This window comes from Sceloporus undulatus, chromosome 2 (assembly GCF_019175285.1).
Source record: "Sceloporus undulatus isolate JIND9_A2432 ecotype Alabama chromosome 2, SceUnd_v1.1, whole genome shotgun sequence".
Classification (NCBI taxonomy): domain Eukaryota; kingdom Metazoa; phylum Chordata; class Lepidosauria; order Squamata; family Phrynosomatidae; genus Sceloporus; species Sceloporus undulatus.
In genome coordinates this window covers 204,821,223-204,847,517 of record NC_056523.1, presented here as the reverse complement: position 1 = coordinate 204,847,517, position 26,295 = coordinate 204,821,223, and positions in this window count along the sequence as shown.

The following is a 26,295-nucleotide window of genomic DNA, read 5'->3' as shown; positions in this document are numbered from 1 at the left end:
TCTTATTTGCTGCTTCTGCACATGGATGATTCCATTCAATCAGGTTTCAGTGAACAGATGACATAACAAAAGTGTCAAACCTTCAGTCATAGTAGAAACTATCAAAATGATAACAGTGAAGGCAATTGACAGTGATGGCAGGTGAGGATGATCTGAACGAACAAATAACATTTTCATAAGGTCTACAGGGGGAGAGACATAGGGTGCCCTTTGACACTGCTCAAAACATCTTCCTACAAGCCAGATAGTTTCCATTCAACTCTACAGTTTATCGCTTAAATTTACCTGATGGTCTTGCACATGCCTATATGGTTTGTTTCTTCTTTAAGAGGACCACTTGGTTTAACTTGATTGTTTTACAATGTCACTTCAGAGCTATTAGACATGTGTCAGTTTTACATTTTGTAGTCTCCTCACATGAATTTCCCCATGTCTCAAAAGTGATGTTCATATAGAGATGACATGTGGCTGGATGATCTAAAGTGACTTTGTCAAGGTTTTATGAAAACTGCCTTAAGATATATAAGGGTATGCATGTCCAAAAAAGTAACATCAGAACAACATGAAGACAAAATGTAAAGACATCTTTGAGTCATAGGCTTTGGTAAAATTCAATGTCACCTTAGGGTAGCTTGCATATGAAGTACATTGCATAATTTTTTATCTCCTGATTGACACTTTGTTTGCTGATCCCATTGAAGAATCATATTTGTTTGTCACTTCCCCTGTTGAATTGACACAGAGGTTAAGTCTAGGTTTTCAGTCTTAGGTTTTTAATCTGAGGTGAGTTTCTCCTCTCAAACAAGTCAACACTTGATGCTGCAGACATCAAATGAAAACACATCTGTGAACCACCTAAAATTACTATGGAAGCTTGAACGAAAGGAGTTTGGAACATTATAACAGGGGATATGAATAATGAAGACCCAGAAGCAAAATTTTACCCAGTATGCTTCATTTTTATTGAATTTATCAATAGTGCAGCAGACTTTATTTCATGTCCAAAACCAGACATGAATATCTAGAATGACATTGTACATTAGGGGAACCAAAATATAAGAATATGGATTAATATGAAATGATATAACTATATTGTGTTCTGTTTTCTAGAAAATTAAAACAAAGATGTATTATTGTTGTTTGCGTTGGTAAGTTCCAATGTCATGATATCTAAAAATATTAAAAATATATAAGTAAGTTGGTGAGGTGATGTCTTCAGGTGTAATGATGGTTGTGACAGAGGAATAATTATGCATAGTGCAGAGAAAGTAGATAGACAATTTTTCTCCCTCATTATACTAGCTTGCAGGGAGACTCAAGAAAGAGTCTTGAATCTTCACACAGTTTATGCTTAACCTGCAGCATTACCACAAGATATGGTGATGGCCACTGACTCAGGCTTTAAAATGGCGTGAGACAAATTTATGGATGATGACATTATCCATAGTCACTAGTTACAGGCAGTATTTGAATATCAGGGAAACACAAGCTGGAGAACACAAAATATATCCATGCACACTTACATTCTAAAGTGGTACAATGCCCCAACGGGCGATACCACTTTCTTTTTTGCAGTGTTCAGATCAACTGTTGAATATGCTTCCGAAATCTAGAAGGCAAATCCTGACATTTTTATCGGGCAGGGAGCACAGAGACATTCCCAGTGAATGAAAGTAAAGTAAAGAGAGAAGCTGTGGTGAGCCAGAGGAAAGCCTCAGGAGAGTTGTGCTACACGCTTCAAGACGAGATGAGCTGAATACATTGCTTAAGAAACGTCGTAGCTAGTGGGCTCATTTATCATACTGACAAGGATACTGACAGCTATCTGCAGTGATTCATCAGAGTAATGGCTGACTAGCAATGAGGGCCTACTAACCCAGAGCTGAGTGGGGTAGGAGGATGTGCTGCTAGAAACAAAAATCACCAGGTTTCAATATTTGTGTTGTTTCTGTCATGTTTTATTCATTGTGTTTAATGGGACACAAAAAACAGAACCTGTATTTACTGCGGGTTATTCCACTGATCTTCTCACGTCTCCTGAACCTAAATAATCTTGATTGTGCACAACCCTACAGGGATGTTCTCTTCTTCACCTTCCTTTCAAGTGTGTGTCTGAGTGGTTCCTCTTAGCTGATGATCACCTTTGCTCTTGGAATAAAAAGGGTTCTTTGCATTTTAAAGCTTGACTTGATTGCATACATATGGCCACAGGGATGGTTGCTGGAATACAAATGGGAATTTGCTTTCTGCACAATCTGCCTTGCGAATTTAATTGTTCTAGCATGTTAGATGGTCATGCATGCATGCATATGTGTGTGCAAAGTAAAACATCTGTTCATAAAGAAGCAACAAATGATGGCATCTGTCCAATCATGTACTTCCAAGAAATGAAGAAGTGAAAAAGAAATCTGTGACTTCAACAGATGAGATAGAAATAGACTTATAAATCTGGCTGATAAGTTTGAAAATAATGGGAGCACATAGGTATGAGCAAAATGCATTCTGACAGTGCATTGGCTTTCTGCTCTGTGTTTTTTATTGCTGTGCTTTAGATGGGAATAGGCATCCAGCAGATACTCCAACATTAAAGCTCTGTTGCTCCCATTGAAAGCGTTATTGTTTCTGAGCTTTACAGACATGCAGCTGCATGGGTGGGTGGGATCACTTTAGCCAAGAAGATTGATGTGCAAGAAATTCATGGAAGTATGTGTGTGTATGTAGTCTTCAGACAAATTGCTAGGTTCAGACCTACAGCTTTAAGAATCAGCCAACATCACCAGTTCTGTGTGTACAGATCCTTGGGATTCTGACCACTGCTAGAGAGAATGGAAAGTTTGTTCCAGAAGATCATCTAATCCAGCATGTTGTTTCCAACAATGGCTAGGCAGCAGCTGCTGCATAAACTGACAAGCAGGGCATGAATACTATAGTTCTATCTTGGGGTATCTACCTAGTAAATATAGATATAACCTCTGAACAAATGATTTTGCTATTTTACATTAGGGACACTATTTTACTATGCCACTGTATATAATGGGACTTGAACATCTGTGGATTTTGATATCCATGGGAGAGCTGGAACGAAACCCCAGCGGTTACCAAGGGCACACTGTAATTCTTTACAATGCTTGTTCAGGGTGGAACCCTCTGCTTCCAATCCTGAATCAACCCAGAATGGTGTCTTCAAATAAACTGATGAATAATTTCCCTTCACATTCTAAACTCATTTCCATGTCTATACATCATTCAATTAATGTTAGTTAATTTTAAGTTCTATTTTTTATTACTTGCTATGCCTAAAACACACACATGCACACATTCAGAATAGATTCTGGGCTGCTGAAGACAAGCATCAGACCTATTTTCTGCATGACTGTGTTAGCAGATGCAGTGAAAGGAAAACAATAAAATGAGATTTGGATTTTGCCCACTTTTGTCAAAACCAGCAAACATAAGACAAGCCTAGTAATGGCCCTCGGGCAGTTTTTGAAATGAGATTCACACATCTCACTGGATTGTTTCTTTCTGGAGTTCAAGTCCTGCTGTGTATGTTAAAGGATATCACTGTGTATACAAGAAGCAATGGAAAACAAAAAACCTCATATTGTAGTAGCAACCGGGTTATCGTTAAAGAAGTCCTTGATTTCAAAGCCATTCATTATTTAGCTGAAGCACAGCAGCTCCAAAACCTCTATTAAGATCAAAGAATCTGTTTGTCTGTAAGCTGCTCAAATTCATAGTAAAATATATATTATGAACACATCACCATAAAGAATATATATATATATATATATATATATATATATATATATATATATAATGCATCACCATAAAGAAGAGAAATTCAGAAGATTCCCAAGACAAGCACTCCCAAAGCTCACCTTTAGGCTTGAGACATAAGTATATGTTGAACAAATTTTCATAAATAGCAGCCCTGTGTTGAGTCCTTCTTCTTCATCATGATAATATTTATATTACCCACCTCTTGTTCTCACGACATGTCAGTTTTTCCTACATTTGGTTGCACATAATTGATGGTTGCTGGAAGGAGTAGTGGACAAATGATAACTGTCTAGATATCATGATATGGAGCAAGTTTTGCATTGCTTTGGACCCCCTGGTAGCAGTGCCATCACTAAGGGGGTGAGGGGTGTGTGGACTGCACCAGGTGATACCCCAGAGGCACTGGCATGGCTACTGGGCAAACAAGAAAAGGTGCTTTCCTCTTCATCCAGAAGCTGCACAAGACTCTAAATGGGACCTCTGGAGGCTGCAGCATTGCCCTTCTTACTAACAGTGGTTTTGGGCAGGTGCTGCCTTCAGAGTCTGTGCCAGAGCCTGAAGCCCTTTCCAGGGGTTGGGGGACTGCAGCGGTCTGGGTAGGAGGGTGGCAGTGGGAAGGGCAAGGCAGTTTGCCCCCACACACTGTGACACCAACCTCAGGGACTCTACTGCCTGGTTGTCTTCAATTTCTGTGACAGCATTTCCTGCACCATTCTAAACGCTGAGCTGAACATTTGCTCTGTAGGGTAAAAAGAAAGAAAGACAGAGGTCCAAAACACACTGCAGAAATAGTGTAATTCAGTCTGAGGCTACTTTAACTGCCCTGGTTCAGTGCCTGGGAATGGTAGCTTATTGTGGCACCAGAGCTCTCTGACAGAGAAGACAAAGAAGTTTATCGCACCGGGTTCTCGGCCCGGCCCAGCGGGGGACCGGAACGAATGAGGGACGGATGCGTGCGGTAAAATCCGTCCCCCACTCGTTCCGCACTCGGCCCTGCTCCTTCCGTTCCGTTCTCAGAACGGGTGGAAGGAACGCAGTGCGATAAAGTTCTAAATGTCTTACAAAGCTACAGTTCTAAGAGATCCCTAGCATTGAGCCAGGGCAGTTAAAATGGCCTCAAACTGGATTATTTCTGCAGTGTATTTTGGACAGTAGTCTGCAATGAGACTCACCATCCTGTTAATTGGTATGCTGTGTACTTAGAATCTAGCTGGACATGATGCTCATGACAGATAATGTGACATTATGTGTAACGCAAGACTTACGACTAATACAACACGTATACGATTTCCCCCCAAAGTCACAACACCAATAAACCCCACCCCACGCCCCCAAAACAGCAATGGCTGAGCAGCTTCAGATGTTTTTGGAAGAAACAGTTTATCTAGACCTGTTTCAGGTTTCAATCTGGGTACTGCCCTGACAGACAACCTACCCCAGTGCAAAGACAGGGGGGAGTGCTATCCTGTTGATCCTCCTGGATTTCTCAGCAGCTTTTGATGTCATTTATCATGGTATCTTAATGGACTGGCTCTGGCAGTTATCAATAGGAGGCACTGTTTGACAATGGATCCACTGCTATCTGCAAGGTCAAATCCAGAGAGTGACATTCCTGCTAAACTCCATGGCCATTGTACTGTGGGGTGCCACAGGGTTCAGTCCTCTTCCATGTTGTTTAATATCTGTATAAGGCTGCTGGGAAAGGTCATTAGGAGTTTTGGGGATGGATACCTTTAGTATGCTGATAACACTCAGATCTACTTCTCCTTCTCATCAGAGTCAGCTGGGGCTGTGGAGGTACTGGAGCAGTGCCTGGATGCTATAATGGGGAGGGTGAGAATAAAATGAAGCTGAATCTCAATAAGATGGAAGCTCTGTAGATTGGTGGTTCTTGAGTCTGGGAATTGGGTAGGTTGCCTGCCCTGGATGGCGTTGCACTCCCCTTGAAGGAACAGGTGCACAAACTGGAAGTACTCCTACCGCCAGCCTTGTTATTGGAAGGCTAATAGACTTGATGGCTTAAAGTGCTTGGGGTCAGCTTTGACTGGTCCACCAGGCTTTCCTTGGAGCTAGCCTGCTTACTGGGATTCTATTCAGGTATCATATAATACCCGTTCTGAAGGTATTATGCACAGGCCGCTAATACGCTTCTGTATTGAATTCAAAGTGCTGGCAATAATATTTGAAGCCCTAAACAGCTTGGCACCCTGATACCCAAGGGAGCACCTCAGAGAGAGAGAGAGAGGTGCTCCCTTGGGTATCAGGGTGCCAAGCTGTTTAGGGTTCCAAGCTGTTCAGGGTGCCAAGCTGTGAAGACCTATTGGAGGAGCCCACCTCCATGTCCCATCTGCAGGGGAAATCCATGGTGGGAGGACATGGGAGAGGGCCTTTCTGCAGTGGCACCCATGTCATGCAATTCCTTCCCTCTGGAGGCCTGATTGGTGCCAATATTTTTATGACTGGTTAAAACCTGGCTTTTTATTAAGGCCTTTGGACCCAACTGGTTTTATCCATTTTGCACATGTTTTATGGTTATGCTATTCAAGATCCTGCAGGAGAGGCAGGATAAAAATATTATTATTATTATTATTATTATTATTATTATTATTATTAAGATGGTTTTAATTGGTTTTAAATTGCCTGTTTTTCAATCAAAAAGTTATCTCATAATTAACATTAATTATTTCATATTTGTTTATTGTTTTAAATTGATTTTATTGTAAGCTGTCCTGAGATCTTTGCCTAAAGAAGGGGAGCCAAATATTTCACGAAATAAATAAATAAATAAATAAATAAATGTTAGGGGAAAGCTCATCCACTGCAGCCAAAGGGATATTTTGTCTGGTACAAACTGCCATTTGCAAAGGAAGGTGTGTGTGTGTGTTTTTTTTTTTTACTGTGAAATTGTGCTTTGGGAGAAAAAAAATCTTAAACTTCCCCTCCATACAAGCTGCAGTGTCAAAGAGGGACAAACCCCCACCCTATTTTGTATTTAATTAAGAACAACGCCATCTTTACTAATCCCATAAATAGCATTACACATGGTTAGGTCCTTGCATGGATGTATATCTACTGCCACCATCCTATTTAGCAATTTATGTTTGACCCTGTGGAATAAGAATGAGCTGAGAACACCAAGAACATTTTAACAAGGCATTCCTAAAAGACAGAACAAATGTGACAAAATAAAGATAGTGATTCATCAAGGAAGAGTCCCAAAAAGTAAGGATTGCCTTGTTAAAATGGGACATTTAATGCATAGATCTTCCATTATGGGTGAGAGTTGCTTGTTCCTATCTTACATGACAGAAAACACAGTCCTTGATTATGGCTCTCTGGTATTTTGTGTAGTTTATATCTGTAGAGGGTTGACCATTAGAGGTTACATTTTGAAACTCCTATTTGTTATGAGATTCAAGGAAATTACATGGTTAGACTCCCCCCCCCCTTTGCCCAATGGACAAGCAACACGTCTGAGGAGATAAGCACAGGGTCTCAAATTGCAATCCTATCATGGCTCAAAAAGAACCATCAGGTTACTTATGATAAGAATAAATGTTCTCTGGTTTAACAGGAACAATCCCATGCTGAAGCCACCAGTCATGGAGGCAGTGGTAAGATGATGCTCCAGGTTTCACAGCATCGTCCTTATTATTGCTATGTTATGGATAATTTCACTGTGTCATTATAGTGTGCCATTATTGTCATACTCTGGGTTTGTGCCATCACAGGAGCCATCCAGTAGGTACTGTCCACTGCCAGATTTTCTCAATTTAAACTCTGGCATGTTAAAAAAATATTTTGAAAACCACTTGCTGTTGATATCTCGCTTTATAAAGCAGTGAAATTGCTAGTGCCACTCTCACAGCCTTACATTTGTATGTACTGTTAGGCACTTTTAAGTCCTGTAGATTTTGATGTAAGAGACAGAAATGCACACTGAACTTTGGCTGAGTAGACTATACTGTAATAATAATCACTGACATTTGCCAACGTTTAATGGCTTCCAGAACTAGCTGCCTGAGGTGGCTGCCTCACTTTGTCTCATGACAGGGCAGGACCCGAGGGACGAGATCAGACAATGTTGTACCAACACTAGGCTTCAGAAGTATAGAGTGGCTTACAGATATAAATGAAATCTTATGAAATGCTGGTCCATTTTGCGGTAATGATTCAGTGCTGACTGGGTAGAGAACACTAACCCATGAATGGACTGCTAAAACAGAGATGAATGAGCTGCAGTCCTGCAGGCCTTTTTTCCTGGTTACTGCACAGGAAGAGAGAGCAACTCACAGATGAAAGGGGAAACTGATTTATTCCATTTGTGAATAGAGAGAAATGTTTTTTCCCACCCCAGAGAGGCACCTATTTTTTTTCCATCTCCTCTCCTCCCCTTATTCATGCTATCGTCTTCTGTAAGATGTTCAAGGTTATTTCCAAATTCTCCTCTTATGTGACTAGTAATGAGATTCCTTGTAACAATCCTTAGGGGAATTCTTGCTGGCCATTTTTTTTAAAAAAAGATATCTTTTGAAAAGATGTGCTTCTGAGCCTGAAAGACAGTTTCTCCAAAAACTGTCAGGAATACCTTTGCAGAAAAGGCAGGGGAAACAAAATGATGGCAATTTGGCAATCTTTAATTTGACTCCAAGGCCAGACTTTACCTTTGTGAAATAGCAGGAAATACATCTGGAGGGAGGGAAGCAAGAATTTGAACTGGAATTTATTTGAATGCTTTCTAAGGTGTGTTATTGGCCCTGTCCAAAAAGGTTCCAGATAGACAAACACCTCAAAGTGAAAAGAAATGAAACAAAACTTCCAACAATGCACATCTGTAAAATGTATTAAAAGATTGAACAAACCCCTTCCTTGCCATTGACTATCAGTAGTGATTTTTTTTATTTGTAGAGTGAGATGCATGATTCTCTGAAATCACAGGGTCTTATAGGGGTGCCACTGAGAGATGTGGAGGTGCAGACCACACCAGGTGAAAGCTTTCAGGGGGGAGGGTTGAACACCTGGTTGGACGTTCACTTGTCATCTATCTCAAACTCCCCATCACCAGTGAAGGCGCCTCTGCAAAAGAGAGAAGAAAGCCCTTATTGCAAACCATTGCCCTGCCCTCCCTTCCCTCCTAGAAGGCAGAGGGAGGGCATGTAGGGCTGGGCGGTCCACTACCTCGCTACCCACCCACTTGTCCAGCCACTTGGGTCCTTCTGGGTCTGGGCTGGTGGACAAGGCAAGGGGAAGGAAGGAGGATGGAGCTGTCCACTGCTGCTGTCACTGTCCTGTACCAGGTGACACCAACCCTAGTGATGCCACTGGGGACTTGCCAATAGAGCTTCCTCCCACAATGGTGGCTGCTGGTTTTCATATCAGTGAGCTGGTGAATCAGTTTGTATTTTAGTCTGAATTTCAAAAGAGCTGTGCAATGTGCAGAGCCTACTTTAGGATTAAGGTTCACTGTCCTTGACAATTCCTTTTATAGTTTGACCAAAAATTCAGAGTGGATTCACTGATCTACTAACTTGAATGTCATCAGGCACTTCTACCTCCCCAGCTGGGTTAGCTGTAGCCCACAATGGGAAAGAAAACATTCTTGTAAACAATAGCATCTCATGCTGATGTTTGTGAGACTCGGTATATCTGAGGTTTCATGTAAGACTTTTACACATTAATTATGTTTAAGGAAGACCTCTGAATATCTCCATAACATGGATTTTAAGATGAGCCCAAAATTCTGGTATCCCTCCAGTCATGCAGGTACACATCATTTACAATTTGCAGCAGGTACACACAAATAAATGCTCATATATAATGCCTCTGTTATCCACAAAAATAGGAGTTCGTTGCCCCAGTGTGAATAAAGCCAGAGTCCAGACAGGAGGGTGGAGAATTTAAAGTTTTAATTGCTGTAGCAAATAGGTCCCAGTGGTCTAATGATCCAAAGACTTATAGAAAAGAAAAGGAACAGACATTCATGCATATATATGTTTTCATAATATTATCACAAAGTATCCTATCTCTATGTAGGTATAGTGACATTAATTATTTATTTCTAGAGCATGCATACTAAACAAATCATGTACTACTATCTTATAATGACCCCTTGTTGCCAGGTGACCCCAAAATAGAGGCAGGGAAGTGTGTTTTAGGGCTTGTGACCACAATAAGGCACCCAGAGTTCAGGAACTGTATATGACCTTGTGGAGCTGTTGAATGGTGCCAGGCACCCTGGACACGTTGGCATCACTTATCTGCATTAGGCCTTGTAGTTTTGCTCCTATCACCCACTTGTTGCATTCCATTCTCTGCTTCTGTCAGGCTGACATTAGGAAGGGGAAGGGAGACACATGTACATTTTCCTATTCTATTCTGTTGGCATGATATTCCATTTTAACTATGCATGTTTTGTATGCTTGTAAAAAGTCTCCTGGTTTATATCACAAACCTACTGACTGCTATATGTTTTTGCATACCTCCAGTTTCCACCCTGAACACACTACCAGATCCATAGTCTACAGCCAAGCCCTCCAATACAATTATCTGCTTGGACCAACAAGAGAGGGATGCCAAATTCATGGAATTAAAACAAGCATGCCTCAAGCTACAGTACCCACCATATGAGGAAAAAACAAAACAAAAACAAATAAGCAAGGCAAGACTTGTACCCAGGACTAATCTATTGACGAACAGACTGAAGAAAGAAAAAATGACAAGACCCCAGTAGTGGTCACATACAACTCCCAACTGAGACCACTGAGATGTATCAGTGAACTACAACCCATTTTGGACAATAATGTTGCCCTTTCAAGGACTCTTGTTGGAGACTTTTACTCACCTACAGACAACAACCTTCAAACCTCACACAGTTACTTACTTACAGGAGGACACACAACATAGATGTGGACACTGATGCAAAGCCTTGCCAAAACCCCAGATATCAACTCTGCCTACACATCTGTTCAGGAAATGCCATCACAGACCAATGACATCACCTCCAATATTAGAGGGACTTTCACATGCCCAGAACGAGGAATCAAGAAGAATCACAGTAAGTTTTAAAACAGCTATAGATAAAAATACAAAGAAGTGATATGAAAACATGATGAAATTATAATACTGAAACATTCATGAATTAAAAAGCCATTCCAAGTCAGTTCACTAAGAAGGACAGCATGTGAATAAAAAGGTTTTTGCCTGCTCATGGATGCGCAACAGCATAGCCTCCTTTTAAAGGGAGTTTTACATTTTAATGTATGATATGATAACAAGTTTGATGATACAGTACACCAGTACATCAAGGCCTAGTGAAAGGAAGCAAGTGTTCATCAGCTGCAGTTCTTATGTAAGCCTCAAGATGGAGGAAATGCTCTAGCATAATGTTAGCATTTCTTCATCCTCCATCCTTTACAATTTTGAAGCATTTTATTCATCTTGGATACTGAATTTTGTTTCTTACTTAGGTATCGCCCTACATTTTAAGAAGTGTCACTTCAGGCATGTAATGCTTGTATTTTAATTTACAATAATCATGAATGAAAGATGATTTCAGGATGCATGTGCGTGCGTATGAGTCTTCAAGTTACCTGTCAACTTATGTCGATCTCATGAATTTCATAGGATTTTCTTTGGCAAGGAATACTCAGAGGTGTCCGTCCCCCATTTCCTTCCTCTGAAATAAATACCTACAGCACTTGGTATTCATTGGCATTCTCCCATCCAAGTGCTAACCAGGGCAGAACCTGCTTAGCTTCCCAGATCAGATGGGATCTAGTGTCTTTAAGGCATTTTGCTCCAGGGAAATTTGGATACATACTGTGTGGTAATTATGTGAAAGCTTGCCTGCTTCTTAAATGTGTAGTGATAAAAAGCACTGCGACTATCATAACACTGCTGTGACAGACTTTTCTAGACTGCTTGTCAGTGCTGACCCACAGCTATCTGCAGAACATGGGAAAGTGATTTTGATCTGCACCTCTTAGTATTGTCTAGCATTCTGGTACATATAGGTAGGGTCATCATAGCCCCTGTTTGTCCAGGATTTTCCTGGATTCTAGATATGCCAGAGCTCTGGTCAAACTGCATTAGTTCTATAGCATGGCAGAAGCTCAATTGTGTCCTAATTTTTTGGGGGGGGGGCAGAGAATGTGCTCTGCCCCAGGCTCACAAAATGAAATGGTGCAATGCTGGTTTCTCACTCCCCACTCCTTCACTGAAGTGCCAGAAAAGGGAAGCAGATACCCAAATGTAAACTGGGCAGGAGTCCCTCCCAATCTGCATCACTGGCTTTATGCAACAGCCTTCTTCCTTCCTTTCTCCCCCAACGACCATTGTTAAAACTGAATGTCACCTCATCTCCATACCCACAAGGTTTTGAATTTGAATCGACATTCTCACACACAGACGGTTTATGTTTAAGATAAAATAAACAAACAAGCTTCATTTATATACCGCTTCATACCACCTAAGCAGTGTCTAAGCGGTTTACAACTGTAAGCTAATTTGCCCCCAACAATCTGGGTACTCGTTTTAGCAACCTCGGAAGGATGCAAACCTGAGTCAAGCTTGAGCCCTTTTTCTGGTCTTGAACTCACAACCTTATGGTTTTGAGTGAGTGGCTGCAGTACAGGCATTTAACCACTGCGCCACCAGGGCTCCTATTTTTAAAGTCACAAAGTTTAGTTTAATTTGACCAGGGACTGTTTAATTTGGTTTAATTTGACCAGGGATTGCAATTACCACCAGGGCTCCTATTTTTAAAGTCACAAAGTTTAGTTTAATTTGACATTTCACCAGTGATGTTATTGTCAGGCATCAATGTACATTAAGGAATTTTCCACCAGGGTTACATACATTCTCTCAGAAAGAACTAAAACAGAATAAAATGGAGGACTAAGGCAGATGGAGGGCAAGACTAAGGGCTGGACCTGGGGAGTCTGACCAGCTGCGTGCCAAAAATGACCAAGTGTTTGCCATGTTGCAGATGGAATTTGTCATTGTTTGGATCCATTTTTTGAGGGATGGGGGGACAACCCCTCACCATATTCCCCACTATTTAAAGATAAAGTTTAATCCCCAGTAAACAGGACACCAGGGATTGCAATTACCATTGGATTACTGGATTAATCTTCCATGGAAGTGAAGTGGTGCTCAGAATTTTACAACAAACTCTTTCAACATATAAAAAGTGAGAAATACCAGATATCCAAGCTGGGTTCAGAAAATGAAGAGGCATTAGGGATCATATTGCAAATGTACATTGGATAAAGATTTGGGGATGGGATTTTTTGTGCCTTTTTTGTCTTAGGTTTTAATGTATCCATAACATCCATAAAGTATTCATTTCAAATCGCTCACTGTCACAAGCATGATTGGGGAGGACACATGAGAAACCGTACTTGGTGGCAGTCTCAGCTTGTGGAATTTCCTCGTATGAGCGGTTGGTCTGTCCTCCTTCCATTGGCCCACAAATACCTTTTTATTTAGACTGCCTTTTAGTTATTGACTGGTTACTGCAGATGGTTCCTCTAATGGGAGATGCTGTATTTTTATCCACATTTTTATGTTGGCATTTTTTTTTATAAAAATGAGTTCTATTTTTAATAGTGTTTAAATTGTGTTTAATGGTGTTTAAACCGTTTTCACTGCTATGATAGGTTTTAAATGCAGTTTGTTTTAATCTATAATGTGATTTAATGTATATTGGATTATCTCCCATAGCAGGAGATAAGTGGGCTATCAAGCAAATAAATAAATAAGCAAATGAAAATAGAGTTTTCCTTTGGATTTCATACTCCAAATTTTGTGATGAAAATCTCAGCTGAAGTAGTAAGAATGATTTTGCCAAAATGCATTTATAATGCATGTTTTTACTTTTTCAGTATTCTCTCTCTCTCTCTCTCTCTCTCTCACACACACACACACACACATAGTGGTACTTTAATATCCACAGATTTGAGCATCTGCAGATGGCAGGCCCACACTGACACCAATGGGGGCATGTGCATGCAGCTGCATTGCCATTGGGGACAATGAGACTGAAGCCCTCCCTCCCTCCCTCCCTCCTTCCCTTCTTTCCTTCCTTCCTTCCTCTCTCTCCTCTTCCTCTCTCCCCCCTCCCTCCCCTTCCAAGGCTTCGGCCCAGGCTTGGCTTCGCGGGTAGTTTGGAGGCAGAGGCAGGAGCCCATTGGCTGGAGTGAGCTGGAGCCAGGCCTGCGGCTTGGGTGTCAGAGCCCCCTGCTTCCAGGCCCAACACCTGGGACAGAACATCTAGGCTCTGAGACCCAAGCTCTGGTGCCAACTCTGACTCCCTCTGGCCCATGAGGCTCCAGCCTCTGCCCCCAAAGCCAAGCCTGGGGAGGGAGGGGGAGGGAGGAAGGGAAGGCAGGCAGGCAGGCAAGCAGGCAGGCTTCAGACTCATTGATTCCAATGGTGGCGTGGCTGCACCGCCGTGCCAACATTGGAGTCAATGGGACTTGAGCATCCACGGTATCTGCGGGGGGTGGGTGGGTCTGGAATGGATCCCCCATGGATACCAAGGGCCGAATGTATATTTCAGGAACAAAATTGCTTAGAAATATATTCAAAAGATACTCCAAAATACATTTGGACAGCTGATTTGGGAATCAGACACCTTATTTTAGTAGATACTTTTACCTTGGGACCAGGCCCCCTTCTCATATGTGATATCAAACTAATATTAAAAGGTGCACTGAAGTGAGTGACCTGTAAAGGCAATCTCAAGGTGAAAATCTGACCATAATCTGGTTGGCTCCGACAAGGGAGGAAGCAAGGAACCCACCACAATGAGATCACCCAAGACATCAACATAATCCCTTTTGTCTATGGAGGGCAATGATGGGACTCTGGCCAAAGGAAATGGTTGTGATTATACAGAGAAAAGACACTTCTCCAGCAACAAGGGGTTTGCTTTGTCTCAGATATTCACACCAATCATCCAAACATTTACTACAGCTCCCAACCATTCTTTTTCTCCTGGAAACCCATTTAGCTGAGAGTTAGTCCATTCAGGTCTTGATTTCTGCCCTGGGACATAATTTTGGGTACAAGACCAGTGCTTGGATACTAAAAATTTGGTCTGGTTTGTAACCAGGCAGACACTCTGGTGGTTCTACTAGGCACTTCATAAGCTGGACAACCCACTTGCCTTGTCAGCTACTGAATTTTCTAAGTTCTGGATCCCCACTGATTTGAACCATGCTTCAAAATCAGTAATGTGTTACCATTTGCAAGGCCTCCACTATCCACCTTCTTCCACCTTTGCTTTGTTAGTTGTGTGTGTGTGTGTGTGTTTGAGTGTGTGTGCTTGTGTGTATGTCAATTATCCCCTTAATAAAAGTTCAAAAACCTATTTGGAATTGCCTCTGGGTTCTGTATGATTTAGAACCATTATACGTAGGGCTCTGATCTCAAGGCTGACTGTTGCTCCGACCAAAACATAATGTGAGTTAGTAAAATTCCCCTAAAGCATATTCATTTGTGGGTGCCCTCCCGGGACCCTAGCATTTTGAGCAACAATGCACCTTGCATTTAAGCACACACATTTGTGTGTGGAAACTAATGCAGAAACAACCTAAATTGTTGAAGTCTAAGGCTTTCATGGCCAGCACCCATAGTTTTTTGTGGGTTTTTCTTCAGAGATGCCAGCCACAGATGCTGACGAAACGTCATGAATAAACCCTTATAGAACATGGCCACATAGCCCCGCCCCCCCAAAAAACCCAAAACATAAATAACCTACATTTTTTTATTTTTCAGCAATGGAAAACCTTGTTTTTATAATTTAAATTTTTTTTTTAAATCCTACTGCATTCAAAGAACTACTATATCCAGAAGGCAAGGAAATTCTGAATGAGGCTTAGTACAATTCTCTCCATTGGAAAAAGCCCCATAAAACTGGACATATTTTAGCATGATTGTATAAAGGATCACAGTCAAAGTAAACTGTGTTTGAGGGAACTCTCAAACTCCCATCAAAGGAGAAAATTGATAGTTTCAACACAGGGGCAGAACTGGCAGTTTCAATGGAAAAATTGCAGAAATCAAGTTTTTGAAGCATTACCTACTTACCCAGTTAAGGTGAAAGGTGCAACCTATTGCTTATAAAAGTGACCTTCAAAGTGACTTTATTTTCTCACTCTCACACCCGGCAAAACCACAGACATATTGGCTCATGATAACTGATGGCAAAAAGGGAGGCTGTGGTTTATTGAGCCTTTCAAAGAGTTGTTCTTCTCCCTTCCTTTCCCTCCTCCCTCCCTCTTTCCCTCCTTCCCTATCACTGTCGGGGCCTCTGAAACTCCACATTTTAGAGATTCATGAAGCTGGTTGTGTCCTCAATATTTCTTCTGATGTTAGGCAACTTGGGATAAGCTAAGACTGTGAGCATTCCAGAGGTTATAACCTGAATTTACAATCTTGACAGCTCAGCTCAGGCACAACGCCAGAAGGTGGCGGGTACATTTAAATAATGATAGGACGAACTGATATTGGCTCCTTAGGGACAATAGGAAACAACTTGGCCTTTCGAAAATGTTAGGTTGATGCGTTTTCTTAGGAACATCAAGCTTAAGTGTGGCAATCTTCTAGTAAAATATCTCTGGGGATCTCGAGTGAAAGAAAGAAGGCGTGTGATAAAACTACAGTATGCACTGAAGTCAAATTAAGGAAGAAAGATGGATGTGGCAGAGAGATTCTGATTAGATAAGCTGTAAGTCTTGAGAAATAATGTCTCTATAAAAGAGAAAGGGATTTTTTATATTTTCTTTTTTAAAAAAATTCTTCTCACTGTAGTGTGAAGGGATACTTTAATGGTAATTGCTAGATGATTCAGGGATGTGCAATGAGTATTTACTATAAGCCAAGGTTTTGGGTTGCAGGAAGTGTTATTATGTTTTATACCTCTTCCCCTCTACTGCCACTCAGCAGTCTCTGAAGGTTACAGTAGTAGAGGAGATTTTGCCCTTCATGGTCTTGACAGAACATAGAAAGCAGCATAATAGTTGCTATGTTTTGGGTGCAGAAGATTGCATACACTGCATGCTTTCACATTAGTTTCTCATGATGACTCCCCCTTCCTTGCCCCCATTTTAATAGCTGTCCTCTGGTATGGAACATTTGATAGTTCTGATGAGAAATCTGTACTCAGGACAAGAGTCCACTGTTACAACAGAATATGGAGAAACAAAATGGTTCCCAATTGGCAAGGGGTCAGGCAAGACTGCATTTTATCACAAAACTTGTGCAACTTGTATGCAGAAATCATACAAAGAGCAAGATTAGACTTAGAAGAAAGAATCAAAATAGAAGGAACATCAACAATCTATGATATGTGGATGACACCATATTACTAGTATAAAGCATTGCTGACTTGGAAAAATTATGAAGGATAGTCAAGGAAGAAAGTGGAAGGCGGGCTTGCTACTGAACATAAAGAAAACAAAAATAATGACCATGGAGGATCTGCATAAATTCAACCTAGACAAAGAGGAAATTGAAATAGTTAAAGAATTCTCGTACCTTGGATCAAACATTGATCAAAATGGAGACTGCAGTAAAGAGATAAGAAGAGTAGGAATGGGAAGAGAAGTGAGGAAAGAACTAGACAACATCTTAAAGAGCAAAGATATACAACTGAGTGCTACAATCATCCAAGCCATGGTATTCCCCATCACTAAGTACAGATGTGAGAGCTGGCCAGTGAAAAATGTGGATATAAACTAATTTGATTTGTGGTGCTGGAGAAGAGTGCTGAGGATACCATGGACAGCCAAAAAGACAAACAAATGAGTCCTTGAACAGATCAGGTCTCCCTGAAAGCCAAGATGATCAAATTGAGGCTGTTGTACTTTGGCCATATCATGAGAAGGCACATCTCATTGGAAAAGACAATAATAGTAGGAAAGGTAGTAGAAAGAGAGGAAGACCATATGCCAGATGGATAGACTCAATCAGGGATGTCACAATCATGAATTTGCAAGACTTAAGCAGAGCAGTGGAAAATAGGGTTGTTTTGGAGATGTCTCATCTACAGGGTTGCCATGAGTCGAGGTTGGCTTGAGGGCAGTTAACAACACACAACAAGTGTGGAAGCTTTACAAGAACTTATGACTTCTAGAAATCGACAGTCATTTTTCATTTTAAGCAAACGTGGGACTTCACTGCACAAACCTTATTCTCACAACTATCACATTAGTAAAAGGAAGTGGATATTAACCAGTTTGAGAGCTTTTCTTATTGCAGTCCCTTCACTAGCACAACAGGGACCGTTTCTACCATTGACAGTCCCTCACATTCTCTTCTGTACTCCTCCTTTATCCTGCCTCCCTGCTCTATGCCCTAACCAACATGCCTTTCATGTTTTAATTTAATTTTTTTTTCCATAACACAATTCTGGAGTTATAGCAATGTAATTTAGTGAAAGGGAAGAAAAGAAAGTGAAAAAAACTTGTTTGGAAATAGCAAGGGGAAGGGGAGTGGTTGAGAGGAGAAGACGGACACCACATGAGTGCCCAATGCTGGAACTGCCATGGGAGGAACTTATCACAGCTGATGACTGATGGCACAGCAGCATGATTGACAGCTTGTTGATGGTTTTCCATGTCAATGAAAAGGTGCTTCACCCATGCTTCAGAGGCACAGTAGTGATGGGCTGGAGGCAACATTGTGTGATAAAAATTGCCAAACAGGCTAATTTCCAACTTTAATTGTGCTTTAAAAGCCACGAGTGATAATTTCCATAACTGGAGAAACTTGCTTTCCATACCTCAAGGGTGTGGTTCTCCAGATGTTATTGGACTGCAAATCCTAGCAGCTCTAACTAGCAGAGCCAATGGTGAGAAATTCTGGGAACTGCAGTACAACATTATCTTGAGGCGTATGTGGTTCCCACCTCTGTATAGGTCCTCCTGATTCTTTAAATCTGTGCTGTAAATTCAACTCAATTACCATTTATAAGGAACAAGTATGTGAAGCCCTCCAGATACTCTTAGACAGTGATGCCCATCAGATCACACCATTGACCATGCTGCATATATCTCGTGGGAACTGTAGTCCAAGAACCCAAGGGCCACAAGTTGCCCACTCCATTGTAGGTCAATGAAAATCTGAACATTTTGGCTTCATGGCTTTTTAGAAGTTTGCTGTTACTTAAATTCAAGCTAAACTATTTGGAAAAATGCCTCTTTCACACTTTAGGTTTGACATGTAGAATTTGAGCCAGATATTCTCTACTTATAGATTTCAGGGAGAGGAGGATAAATTATTTGTGCAGCTGCTGTTTTTGGCTGTGTACGTACATTTGCTGTAACATCAAGTTTGCACCTAAGATCCAAGCTCCTGCTGAATATAATATGCAGCTCCAGAGATATAATTAAAATTAAAACATCTGATGCTTTCTGGTTAGTGTAGTGCAGTGATGGGGGGGGGGGGGCTTTTGTGGGCTAGGATTAGCATGCTAATTCTCCCCCACTTCCAAATGTTATCACATTTTTGATAGCAGCCAGAGTTGCCGTGGACTATGACTCCAGAGATCAGGGTTCAAATCCCCACTCAGCCATAGGTGTCCCCTGGGTGCCCTTGGGGAAGTCACACACTCTTAGCCTCAAAAGAAAGCAAAAGCAAACCCCCTCTGAATACATATTGCTGAGAAAAATCTGTGATAGGGCCACCTTAGAGTTGCCACAAGTCAGAAATGACTTGAAGGCACAGAACAACAACAGAAAAACAGAAATGAATGGCTCAAACAGCAAATACTTGGAGGAGGTCAGTGCCATCCCCCTGGCTCTTCCTCTTCATGTCCCCAGCTATTTCCTTCTGTTAGAGAAATCTGGATGCTCCTATACATCTAATGGTTGTATAGAATAGAGAATGGCAGCAAACGTTGTTGTGATCAGGTAACAAGCAACACTTGCTGAAATTTCCTCTTTTACACAACCATTAAAAGGATGGGATCCTTCATGAGTTTTTACTCTGACAACCCTATGCACAACCTGTTTCGGTCCTCTAAAATGGTCTGCCTTTTTAGGTCTATCTCACTTGAAGCATTAAAATACATTTCAACTGCTACGTTCTCCATGTGGAATGAGCTGGGCGTACCATCTTGCTCCACTTAAGAACAATACGGCCAATGCAGGGCAGTGAACTTCATGCTTTTCTCCCATGATCTATTTCAAATCTTGACACATAAAAATGTGAGATTGACCCTCATATCTAGTATGCACAATAAGCCAGCACATTTATATAAAAATTAGGAAATTATTTGAATTAAATACAATCAAGTTAAAATAATAAACAATACTGTGTTCTGTGTCTGAATTTAAGGAAATCCTAGAAGTGGCCCTTGGTCCAATTTCACTGTGACAATATCATTGTCTCCTTCTAACCAGCTTTCCACCCCACCCCATTACAAATGTACAATTTCTCCCCTCAGGTGAATACATTCCCCGGCAGTCTTCAAGCATGCAGACTTACCTGAGCAGATAATTGTTCATCATCTCCACTGACAGTAGTGGATCTTTTAATGAGAGTGGCACCTTCATTGAGGAATGAACTGAGGCAAGCCATGCAATTTGATGTAGAGCAAAGAAAGGAAGTTAAAGCCAATTTAAGTTGGAAGGTGTAACTTCAGGCCCCTGTGCCATCCAGAAGTTTCCCAGAGGCTGCAACTCTTTTATTGGTTTGTAGAATAATTTGATCAGTTCCCTCCTTGTATTCCCTCTTTGCCATGCCTATTTGCTGCTGTTAGGTCTCCATGAATATTTCATCGTTCTTTTTACAGACCATAACCCAGCAGGTTACATGCAGGTTAGCATGTTAGAAATCACACTTCTGTCAGGAACAGTTGCTCCAGGAGGTTTTGTAAATTATTTGCTGCACACGTATTCTTCTGAGATGCCAAGAGGACTAATGCAGAGGAGGCAGGAGAAGGGAAGGCTGGTTTCAGAGATGACCTCCCCAGAGTCCATGTACTGCAGTTCATTTTGATTTGATTTGTGTCAGGACTCACGAGTATCAAATAGGCACTTCATTGCTAGGATACCTGGTCAAAGTGTGGGGCTGTAGACTAGAGCCCTAGTGGCACAGTGGTAAATAGCTGTACTACAGCCACTCACTCACAGACTCAATACCAGCCAGGGGCTCTGGGATGACTCAGCCTGGCATTCTTCAGTAGGTCACTAAAATGAGTATTTAGCTTGTTGGGGGCAATTAGCTTATACTTTGTAAACTGCTTAGTACATCGGCAAGCGGTATAGAAATGTACTTGCTATTGCTATCTTAAGCCAACAGGCAGAAACTTTTGGTGCTAGGATGACACAAAATGTTTTACTGCCTGAGATGGATCAGCCAACAGCATTCCCCCTCCACCTTCTTCCATCAAACCAAACAAGTACAAGTTATATAATTATTATTATCCAGGCTGGTCAGGTTGTGTTGGCATCTGAGCAGAAAACTTCCAAACTGCCTCTTGGAGGTTGAGCAGGTGCCATAATAATTGATCATATAGACCCAGTACAGGCCATGGTCTGGGGCCGATTTTAGAGCTTGAGAATGCGGAGCGTCGCAAACCCTAAGGGGTTGTGCAGACAGCCCTGAAGGTGTGGCTTCCAGCTGCCCCTTTTACAGCCAGATCAGGGGTATGGCAAGCACATGCCGTGGCTCTGATCTGGCTTTTGCAGGGCACAAATAGAAGCCAAAAAGGGCATGATAGCTGTGGTGCCATGGCTTTACGGTGCTCCTTCAGTGCTGTGTCATGTGGATGGAGCCCCAGAGGAGCACTGTGATGCTGCGCGCCATGTGGTGTGGTGTCACAGTGCCCTGGGGACAGGGAAAATTGTATTGTAGAAGGGGTGAAAAGGAGTTGAATGATTTTTGCCCTCCTCTCCACATCTCATCCCCACCAGGTTTTCTTCTGGTTTTCTTCCATGTCTGGAATTGACATGGAACATTCAAAATGGCTTCCAATTGATAGCTGGAACTGGGCACATCTATCAGTTTTATTTTCTCCTCCATTATTTATTTTTTAAAACCCAAGTTTTTTTCACCCAAAGCATGACAATATTTATCAATTGTTTAAATTAAAAACAATAAAAATTCTCTGCAATGTACATTGGTCAAATTCAATTGGCATAATTATTCTACAAATGGAACTATGTTGGTTTTGCCTTCCATGCAGCTATTAGGAACAACTTCTTCTCCTCCTCTTCCTCCTCCTCCTCCTTCTCCTTCTCCTTCCAAGGCCTCTTCTTTTCTTCTTCAAAACCAGAGTTTGAATAGTCAAGTCCTTAAAGACCTCTAGCTGGATGGGTAAATCTGTCAATCGTTCTTTTTCCCTCTTTTTTAATTATTATTTTTTTTAAAAAACTCAAGTTTTGTCTATTGAGATTAACACAAATAATTGAAATTTTGGAACATATTGATTATTATTTTTAAATAATATATCCAAATAACCAACCCCTAGCTAGAAAATGTGACTTTAGATGCAAGAAAAGACAACTCGAGAAAAAAACAACAGGAGAAATCCCTAGAAGCAGGCACAAATCATGTGTCTTTTCTGTGAACCAGAAGGAAGGGTGCATCCATATAATACAATAATACAACAGGATCCAAAACCCCAAACAAACAAACATCAGCAGTCATCTGGTGACATAGATCATGACCTTGATTTCTCAGTGAATCACGCTGGATTGGGCTGAGGGCCCAGCTGTTGCAAACCTTGATGTAAGGTAAATCCTGAGACAGATATATAATTTTACAGCCACAGTTGTGAAGGAATCCATCTATTTTGAGATCAAAGTAGAGCTCATTTATATAGTTCTGTTAATAACAGATTGAAGTTTACAGCTTTCAAGGTCTTGTGCTCCAAAGCCACCTTCAAGTTCCTTGGGAATGCCTGTGTGCTGGATAGCAGTAGAAACCAATGGCTCCTATTTCAATAGGACTATAAATCTACTCCAGGATTTAGGCTGAACTTTAAAAGAGTTATCCAAGGCGATGAAGCCCATCCTCAAAACAGATTCAATTCAGATTTACCACTCATATTGGACCCATCCCCTCCTCTCCAGTTAAATACCCAAGATTACAAAATATACATTTGAAAGTGCAAGTTAGGGGTGAGTGACTTGAGGCCCTCCATATATTATGGAACTGCATCTCCCTTCAGCCCTAGTCAAGATAGTCATTGGTGGGAAATAATAGAAATTACAGTCTAACTATATTTTGGGATATGCTCCTGGTATAAACTAATCCACATCTCATCCAGAGAAGACTGAAGACAAAGAGGTTAAAAAAACAAATCAGTATGGAAGGTGTTTATTTACTGATTCATATGCTATCCTCTACCAAAAAAGGCACTGGGGGCACTAACAATAATAAAACACAGATGAAGAACAACATTTTAATTTAATTTAATGTGGCATTAAAAATTCAATCAAAAATGTAACAACAAAAGACAGCAGAAAGAAGCCAAGTCAGTTTCAGAGTCTGGAAGCAGACTCAAAGAGAGTCCTATCTCTCATCCCCATCAGGTATTCTTCTGGTAGTAGTAGGTCCAAAATATTACCCCCCCCCCCCGCCGATATTAAAACAGGTGTGAGAGACTCATGTGGGAAACTATAATAATAATGCAAAACACTGAGAATTTTCTTCCCTATAATGATAACTCATAGTTTTCCATCTCCTTGATGGTAGATCCTGCCCTAAAGTGGGCCATGATCAGACAGTCAGACATTGGATAGTTAAACCCCAGTTTACCTCGATCTGGTTTAACCCTTAATTTGGGCAGCATCCTGATATTATCACAAGGTTTTTGGCTTCAATTTTGCCACCCCAAATACATCCTGAGTCCATCCCCACTTCCAGAGCTGCTTGAAAAAATGGCTGCTGGAACCCTCCTGGAAGTGAGGATGGGCCCGGGATGTATTCGAGTGGCAAAATTGGAGCTAAAAACCTCCATATTTAAGCCCAATGAAATTAATGGATTGAAACATGCGGGACTCAGCATTGAATTGTGGCCTTGGTGTATGTTCACCTCATGGTTAAAGTGAGCAAGTGACTCAACAGGCAACACCAAACCCAACCCAGAATGCATTCACACAATAGAATTAACGCAGATTTCAATCATGGTAAGTGGCTCTCACATTTCCATGGATCCTGTCCACACCCTCAGGCTGCACAAAGTGAAACATATCCAACAATGGAGGACCAACTGGTGCTAATATTACATTCAATGGACCTGTTTCAACTACAGCATCCAAGTCCATGGATCCATGCAATTTTGTCTGGAAAGTATCTTGAAAATTCTTCATAGTGGGATGTTAGTGGTCTTTACATCCAGCCCTTCTTATACACAGATTCTTTATACACGGATTCAAGCATACACGGTTTGAAAATGTTAAAAAAAGTATAAATTTCAAATATCAAGCCTTGATTTTCCATTTTTTTTAATAAGGGACACCATTTTGCTATGTCATTATATTTAATGGGACTCGAGCATACACGGATTTTGTTATACACGGGGGGTCTTGGAACCAAAGCACAGCGTATAACAAGAGGCCACTGTATTTTCTTCTTGTGGACCAGAGTGTAAAAGGCATCTTAGAAAGCAAGTTTGGATGACACTGTGTAGATGCAATGGCACTATCTCCACAACACAGGCTTCCCAATGCGATTTAGTTCATGTTTAGTCAGAGTCTCTCTGAGTCTTCTGTCATCAGTGTTCCAGTCTTTGTTGCACTCCTTTCATCACTGCCAGCTCCCTAGTAAGTCAGAGAAAGGGATGCTTAGGGGCAATTGTCTCCATCACCCTAGCCCTTTCTCTATTCCAGAGATCAGCCAGAGCATTGACAGGATCACGTGAGCAGAATGCCTCCTGTGGTTGATCTCAGTGGTTCTGGCCATTAGAAGAATGTCCAATATGGGGGAAAGGGGGATAGAAGAACAGACAACATTCTTTCAAGTTATCCTCCCATCCTAGAAAGAGAGGTGATTGTGTTCTGGAGAAGGAATGGAACGGCAAGATAATCAGGTGGAAGGGAGCTGCCAAATGTTTTCTCCTCACTGCCATGCTTTGAGAGCATCATGGCTTCAGTTCATGACTTTGCATTGTCATTGCACTGCAGAATCATGGAAGAATATGGTCACAATTTTTTTTTAAAAAAAGTGTTGTGACTGTCTGTCTATCTTTCTATTTATCTGTCTCTCTGTGTGTCTGCGTGTTTGTTGACATCTTCCTCCGACAGACAGCAGAGACCTTGTGACCTACCAAGTCAACGAGGGAACCAGGGCTAGTGGGAAAGATCAGGAATTATTCAGAGAATGCTACCTGAGAATGAATGAGTGTGCATAAATGATGACCTCCTGCAGAAAAAGAGGCTACATTTCTTGAATAAATGAGCCCTTTCTGAATTATTTGCTCAGCTCTGCTAATGGGTAATTGCGCCATAAAGCTTTCAAGTAGCATCAGTGATGTACATTACACCTACTTCTGCAATAGCATCACTGTCCAAAGTGATGGCTTATAAATAAGCCTTATTTAGAAAATGCTCCTAATGGCAGAGCTAGGAAATACAGGTAACATTCTGTATAATGTACACCCACGTTCATAAATCCAAGAGGAGGGAAAGACAAAAGCCCCTGCCACCCTGTTCCCCTACCTGTGCAAATGATTTCCTCTACTGTTTTTATAGCAAAACAGTCACTGAGAGGAAACATACATGCATGCACCTAATTACCCACATGATGCTGTGAAAATGAGAACTAGGAGGTTTCGGTGATAACAGAGGATATATTTTCTTTCAGTGAGGCTAATGGCTTAGGATGCCTTCCTTCCGGTTTCAAAAAAGAAAGCACAAAATGAATTCAATAATGTTCGAAAACACTAACAATTCTTCAAAGGGGAGATGATGTCTCAGTTGAAACAGACACAGCAGTGGTGCTATTTACTCGGTGTACAAATTCTTTTACTCTGAGGAAAACCCAGTGAAACTCAGTGGGACCTTTTGGACATGAAGCCAAAGTAAAGCTACTTCTTTGGGTGGCATTTGAGGACAACTCTTCTTCCACAGAGGAAGCCAAATGAGTGATTCTTGTGGTTTATGAGCTCAATTTTATTCCCATTGAACTGGCAAGCTTGCAATTTTTATACTCTATAAAAGAGAGATGTATTCAGAGGTAAGGAATCATAAAATCCTAATAATAAATAATGTAAACCCATGCAAGGGCATAAAGCTTCAGCATCATTTTGAGATACAGTTCAATTACCCCACTGCCTAGATCCTTATAGATACTAATGGGGAAATGCTACAAGATTTTGTGATTCTTTTTTTTTTTTAGAGATCTGATTTTAGTCTCAGGCCAGTTTGGCCAGAGCACAATATTATGAAGAATCTACCAGTAAGCCTACTTTATGTGAACAATCTTCCCAGTGCTCAGCCTATATCTTTGCCTTCCCAGAACCCAGCCTTTATTCTTGAGTCCCGGTTTTGGAGAAAA